This window comes from Monodon monoceros, unplaced genomic scaffold (assembly GCF_005190385.1).
Source record: "Monodon monoceros isolate NGI ecotype Baffin Bay Population unplaced genomic scaffold, NGI_Narwhal_1 Super_Scaffold_11, whole genome shotgun sequence".
NCBI classification, from domain to species: domain Eukaryota; kingdom Metazoa; phylum Chordata; class Mammalia; order Artiodactyla; family Monodontidae; genus Monodon; species Monodon monoceros.
Window position 1 is genome coordinate 36,835,735 of NW_021703767.1, and position 7,709 is coordinate 36,843,443.

General features: G+C 34.2%; 1 pseudogene; it reads right to left on the reverse strand.

Annotated features, from left to right (window-relative positions):
- Positions 1-6,994: 6,994 nt before the first annotated feature.
- On the reverse strand, positions 6,995-7,449 carry LOC114891185 (annotated as a pseudogene).
- Between the last annotated feature and the right edge of the window lie 260 nt (positions 7,450-7,709).

Below are 7,709 nucleotides of genomic sequence, written 5' to 3' on the forward strand. Positions count from 1 at the left end.
TAAAGAAGAGTGTACAATAAGGGTTTTTATAGGTTAGGCATATTTTGTTTGCTTTCCTATAGTCCCTGAAAAACTACTAAGGTTTACCTTATACATAGTACGTTTATCAAGCTAAAATTTTATGATTTTTATTTTTAAAGAAATGATTACATTAGCAAATTTATTGGTGAAAGACAACTTTATTGCTTCCGTAAGTCTATTACATATAAGAGTACAAGGAGCCTGCTTCATACTTCTCTCTATGTCAGATCCAATAAGAGCACCTGGCACATAGTAGGGGCAAACATCTATAGAATACAAGAATACAATGGTACTATACCTGCTCATTTGTTTTCCTTTGTACCTTCCATACTGAATAAGAACACAACTGTTTAGAGCACATAATTGCGTGAGTTCATGGAATAGAACCTTACATTCTCTTATGTGTCTGTGTTACTGGGAGACCTAGGTTACTGCCTGCAATTTGTTTCTGTACTGAATAAAACTGCAGAAACCCAATCCAACAGTTTTTGGCAAGGAAGCTCCCTTTCATCATGCACCACTTTCCCTTGGGACTTGGAGAATCTTCTCTCCTTGGAAGGCTTAGGCATTTGCAACTCTTTACACCTACTGTGTCCCTTGAGATATATTATTTTCCCAAATTTCAATAGAAAAGTTGGATTGACATTTTCTCACATTTTTTCACATTTCATCCAACTCTCAAGAAAATAAGAACCACTTGATTGCAACACCAGTGCTACTGCTGCTTCTGATATTAACCCTTTACTATAATTAACACAACTTAATCTAATTTATCTAACTTGTTATCCTATTCTTATCCTTCTATTAGAATATTTCTTTTGGATTCACCTGAGTCTTTCTTTGACATTAATTCTCAGTATAATACGTGGCTTAATGACACTGGATATGTCAGCATAAAAATTATCTCCTGTATCTTTACTCAACCTTTCAAAGCCTTACAGTTTTACCATGAAAGTAATAATCAGTTTCTCACAATTATCAGTAATAGTACTTTTGATTAAGAAATTATTTTACACATGTGCTCCTAATGTATTGCAACACTAACTTATTTAGATTCTCTGTTTTTCTACCTCTCATGATACAGCAGCAGGGAAAGAGAAAAGTTGCTATTATGTAGCATTTCCCTAGTTAATATTTAAAAAATTGTTGAAAGTCTTTTCAAAATCACAGCATTACATAAATTTCTCTGCTGAAGTATATATTCCCCAATCCCTATACCAGGAATTGACAAATATTTTCCACAAAAGTCCAGATAGTAAATATTTTAGGCTTTCAGGCCATACCATTTCTGTCACAATAACGACTCTGCCTCTGAAGTGTGAAAGCTTCCACCAAGAAGAAACATAAACAAATGAGCCTGGCCATTTATTTTGTTTTATTTCTGGACACTTGTATTAGTTTGCTAGAGCTGCCATAATGAAATGCCACATACTGGGTGTCTTAAACACCAGAAATTAATTTTCTCACAGTCCTGAAGGCTAGAAGAACAAATTCAAGGTGTTGGCAGTTTGGTTTCCTCTGAGGTCTCTCTCCTTGGCTTGACAACCACCTTATCCCTGTAAGACACCAGCCAGATTGGATTAAGTCTCACCCTAAGGGCTTCATTTTAACCTAATTGCTTCTTTAAAGGCCCTATATCCAAATACAATCACATTCTAAGGTACTGAGGGTTAAAGATCCAATGTGTGAATTTAGGGGGACATAATTCAGCTCATAACAACATTGAAACTTGAATTTCACATAATTTTTAAGAGTCCTGAAAGATTATTCCTTTTTAAAATGTTTTACAAACATTTAAAATTGTAAAAACCTTTGTTAGCTCTCAGGCCCTACAAAAACAGGCAGCAGGACAAATTTCAGGCATAAGCCTTAGTTTGCCAACCCCTGTTCTAAGGAATCATTTCTTACCTTAAATGTTTTATTTATATCTAAATAGTTGGAAGTCAAATTATATATAATTTACAGGGCATTGGTGCTCTTCTGATGAGAAGATACTGACTTCATTACAATTTAATTTTATATCTAAAAAAGCAAAAATAACCTAATCTATACTACTGGTATACACTGTTATTAGGCTCTATTGACTCTGATTTTATCAGACAACCCTTGCAGGTATAACTTAGTTTGTCTTTATATTTTAACTTATTATGCATGTGATAATAATGCCTTGCATTTGTGTATTAGTCAAAGTTTATTGTTTAGTTTCACATGCTTTAAGTCATCTGATTTTCACATTTTTGCTCTTGAGTGTAGTGATAGTGTCTTGCTCAATTATCTTGTCAGTGTTAAATAAAAAAGCATACTTTCTGCTCCATCACTGATGAGCAAATGCAATATAAATAAATGAAATAAGGTAGACCTCATTCTCAGATTATGGATAAACTAAGGATCAGAGAGTTTAAATGATTATTAAACAATGAGTGAAGTTCAAAGCTTTAGCAGGGACAAGATTTCTGGTATCTTACACTACTTAATTTGATGTAGATATATACCAATTAAATGCATTTATTTTATATTTACCAATATGTTTATATAATTTTCCAGAATTAAAAGCTGGATCTCCTATGAATATTTATCACTATTTTTTCTATACAGGATGATATACTATTCAGGACATTAAACATAAGATTAACATACATTTTTAAAATTGTACTTTTAAACCATACTATGTTACAAACACCAAAAGTAATTAAGATATGGTCTCAGTTTTTTAAACAGGAGAGAGTCATGAAGATATGCAGTTATCACGTAATAAGATATGGTAATACAAGTATGAATATAGATCTATACAAAGTTATATTGTACATCAAAAATGTATACACTTTGGTTCAGATCTGTAGAAAGTTGACTAAGAAGGTAACATTTGAGAAAAAACCTTGAAATAAAAAGACTCTTCCCGTTTATCATGACAGACTGGGCATAGACTTTCAGATCTCTTTCCAGCCCAACTCACACTAAAATTACACGAGAAATATAAAAAAAAAAAATGTAATTAAAGCAGTACTGAAAATTCAAGAGGGGTCTCATGATTACTCCAAGAGAGTAAATAATTTCTGGAAGATTCTATGCAAACACCTGAGAAGCCACAACTCCATGCCAAACAAAACCTCCAAAATGTAAGTTTACTAGCAGAATATTATAATTCCAATGAAATAAAAATTAACAGATTCTGGAAAATGGAGTGGATCACTACAATTATCTGAGGAATTGACTACAAATTAAGTGAAAAGATAAGGTAGAACTCCTCTGGTTTACTTTATTTATTTACTTTTTAAGGGTAAAAACAGAAAAAATATAGGACTTATAGTGTCTCATATTATTAGAAGAAGAAAGAGAGAAAAGAAACCATGATAAGTATAGTTAAAAAATGAAAAGGAGAAAAACAACAAAAAAAGCAAATAAAAATGATTGGGAAAATATTTAATTAAAAAGACAAAGTAATCACAATTACAATGAACAAGAATAATTTAAATTCCTCAATTAAAAGATAAAGGTTGAGATTGTATTGGAATAATAAATCTGCTATGTGTCTAACAAGGAAAACATAAAATCTGATAAAAAAGGTAAAGAAAACATGAAAATAAGGGATATTAAAACATGATAAAAGTATACAAGTACATTTTATTTTATTTTTTAAACATATTTATTGTAGGAAAATTGCTTTATAATGGTGTGTTAGTTTCTGCTGTATAATAAAGTGAAACAGCTAAACATATACATATATCCCCATATCTCCTTCCTCTTGCATCTCCCTCCCACCCTCCCCATCCCAATCCTCTAGGTGGTCAGAAAGCACTGAGCTGATCTCCCTGTGCTATGTGGCTTCTTCCCACTAGCTAGCTATGTTACATTTGGTAGTGTATATATGTCCATGACACTCTCTCACTTCATTCCAGTTTACCCTTCCCCCTCCCCATATACTCAAGTTCATTCTCTATGTCTGCATCTTTATTCTTGCCCTGCGCCTAGGTTCTTCACAATACTTTTTTTTTTTTTTTTAGATTCCATATATATGGGTTAGCATACAGTATTTTTTTTCTCTTTCTGACTTACTTCACTCTGTATGACAGACTCTAGGTCCAACCACCTCACTACAAATAACTCAATTATGTTTCTTTTTATGGATGAGTAATATTCCATTGTATATATGTGCCACATCTTTATCCATTCACCTATTGATGGGCACTTAGGTTGTTTCCATGTACTGGCTATTGTAAAGAGTGCTGAAATGAACATTGTAGTACATGACTCTTTTTGAATTATGGTTTTCTCAGGGTATATGCCCAGTAGTGGGATTGCTGAGTCATATGGTAGTGATATTTTTAGTTTTTTAAGGAACCTCCATACTGTTCTCCATAGTGGCTGTATCCATTTACATTCCCACCAGCAGTACAAGAGGGTTCCCTTTTCTCCACACCCTCTCCGGCATTTACTGTTTGTACACTTTTTGATGTTGGCCATTCTGACTGGTGCAAGGTGATACCTCATTGTAGTTTTGATTTGCATTTCTCTAATGATTAGTGATGTTAAGCATCCTTTCATGTGTTTGTTGGCAAACTGTATATCTTCTTTGGATAAATGTATATTTATGTCTTCTGCCCATTTTTGGAGTGGGTTTTTTGTTTTTTTGATATTGAGCTGTATGAGCTGCTTGTAAATTTTGGAAATTAATCCTTTGTCAGTTGCTTCATTTGCAAATATTTTCTCCCATAATGAGGGTTGTCTTTTCATCTTGTTTATGGTTTCCTTTGCTGTGCAAAAGCTTTTAAGTTTCATTAGGTTCCATTTGTTTATTTTTGTTTTTATTTCCATTCCTCTAGGAGGTGGGTCAAAAGGATCTTGCTGTGATTTATGTCATAAAATGTTCTGCGTATGTTTTCCTTTAAGTGTTTTATAGTAGCTGGCTTTACATTTAGGTATTTAATTGATTTTGAGTTTATTTTTGTGTATGGTGTTAGGGAGTGTTCTAATTTCATTCTTTTACATGTAGATGTCCAGCTTTCCCAGCACCACTTATTGAGGAGGCTGTCTTTCCTCCATTGTATATTCTTGCATCCTTTAACAAAAATAAGGTAACCATATGTGCATGACTTTATCTATGGGCTTTCTATCCTGTTCCATTGATCTATATTCCTGTTTTAGTGCCAGTACCATACTGTCTTGATTACTGTAGCTTTGTAGTATATTCTGAAGTCAGGGAGCCTGATTCCTCCAATTCCATTTTTGTTTCTCAAGATTGCTTTGGCTATTTGGGGTCTTTTGTGTTTCCATGCAAATTGTGAATTTTTTTTTCTAGTCCTGTGAAAAATGCCAGTGGTAGTTTGATATGGATTGCATTGAATCAGTAGATTGCTTTGGGTAATATAGTCATTTTCACAATGTTGATTCTTCAAATCCAAGAAAATGGTATATCTCTCTGTTTGTATCATCTTTAATTTCTTTCATCAGTGTCTTAGATTTTTCTGCACACAGGTCTTTTGTATCCTTAGGTAGGTTATTCCTAGATATATTATGCTTTTGGTTGCAATGGTAAATAGGAGTGTTTCCTTAATTTGTCTTTCAGATTTCTCATCACTAGTATATAAGAATGCAAGAGATTTCTGTGCATTAATTTTGTATCCTGCTACTTTACCAAATCCATTGATTAGCTCTAGTAGATTTCTGGTAGCATGTTTAGGATTCTCTATGTATAGTATCATGTCATCTGCAAACAGTGACAGTTTTACTTCTTCTTTTTGGTTTTGCATTCCTTTTATTTCTTTTTCTTCTCTAATTTCTGTGGCTAAAACTTCCAAAACTATGTTGAATAATAGTGGTGAGAGTGGGCAACCTCGTCTTTTTCTTAATCTTAGTGGAAATGCTTTCAATTTTTCAAGCTTGAGAACAATGTGGGTTTGTCATATATAGCTTTTATTATGGTGAGGTAAGTTTCCTCTATGTCTACTTTCTGGAGGGTTTTTTATCATAAATGGGTGTTGAATTATGTCAAAGGATTTTTCTGCATCTATTGAGATGATCATATTTTTTCCTTCAGTTTTTTAATATGGTTTATCACATTGATTGATTTGTGTATATTGAATAATCCTTGCATTCCTGGGATAAACCCCACTTGGTCATGGCGTGTGATCCTTTTAATGTGTTGTTGGATTCTGTTTGCTAGTATTTTGTTGAGGATTTTTGCATCTATGTTCATCAGTGATATTGGCCTGTAGTTTTCTTTCTTTGTGACATCTTTGTCTGGTTTTGGTATCAGGGTGATGGTGGCCTCATAGACTGAGTCTGGGAGAGTTCCTCCCTCTGCTATATTTTGGAAGTGTTTGAGAAGAATAGCTGTTAGCTCTTCTCTAAATGTTTGATAGAATTCACCTGTGAAGCCATCTGGACCTGAGCTTTTGTTTGTTGGAAGATTTTTTTTTTAATTAGAAAAATTATTTATTTCTGTTCCTTTCATACATCTTATTGTTCAGGTAACAGTCTTACATACATATCTGAAATGATACACTGTCACACACTCTGTTTAAAGGCAAAGCACCACAGGTAAAGCTGATCAGCTGTCCAGAGTTCTCAGCTTATGGGATCTCACTTCCTGATTTTACATTAATTTCTGAAGGTCAGAAGTGTCATCTCCAAAAAATGTTAAGGGGTTTGTAAAAAATAATCACTTTATTCAATATTATAGTTGTAGAAATGAAGTATATTTTCTTTAAGAAATAAAAAAAAAGAAGAAAATGACACTTAATATTGTTGGTATGTCAGTATAGGCCAGCAGGAAAAAATGCTGATAAGTTTGTCTCTGATACCAAGAAGACACTCTAGTCCAAGCTATAACACATTTCCTATGTTTTCACTAGATGTTTCTTTTCTGCTGCTTTTCATCCTTTTCCATATTTCATATCAGAGGACTGGTACAGCCTTTAAAACTTCATTAACAGGAGCAAATTCAGTATCCACCAATTTCTTCTCAAATGGCACTCTAACCCATCAGATAGCCTGACAGTTTCATTCTCATGAATACTCTAGCCATAAAAAAACTCAATAGGACAGAGACGAATCCAATGAATAAAAGAGAAATCTATTGAGCTTTGGAATGTTTGGTGCATTGGATCGGTCCAGGATTATGAAACCTAAACCTCCCATTTTAAACAGGAAGCTGGATGCGAGTCCTTCCATAATATACTGTTCATTTACTCTGTAGGCCAAGAAAGCTACTGGTCTCTGATGCCCATGTTCATCAGTCATGGAGCCGACACTTGGAGGTTCAACGATAACATCATAAATGATTCCTCCAGTGATGAGGAAGTAAGACACCACCACCAGAGCGTACACCGTCATGGTAGATGACATGTGCACCCAGGGCGGCTTCTTCAGCTTCAGGTTGGGACATTCGAGCACTAAGAATTGGACTCGGTACAAACTCTCCATGTTGGTGGCGGCAGGGGCAGCAGTCGACCGCCAGTCCCACACGCCCCCTCTGTTGGAAGATTTTTAATCAGAGTTTCAAGTTCAGTGCTTGTGAATGGTCTGTTTATATTTTCTATTTCTTCCTGGTTCAGTCTCTGAAGGTTGTGCTTTTCTAAGAATGTTTACATTTCTTCCAAGTTGTCCTCTTTATTAGCATACAGTTGCTTGTAGTAATCTCTCATGATCCTTTGTATTTCTGCAGTCAGTTGTTACCTCTTCTTTTTCAT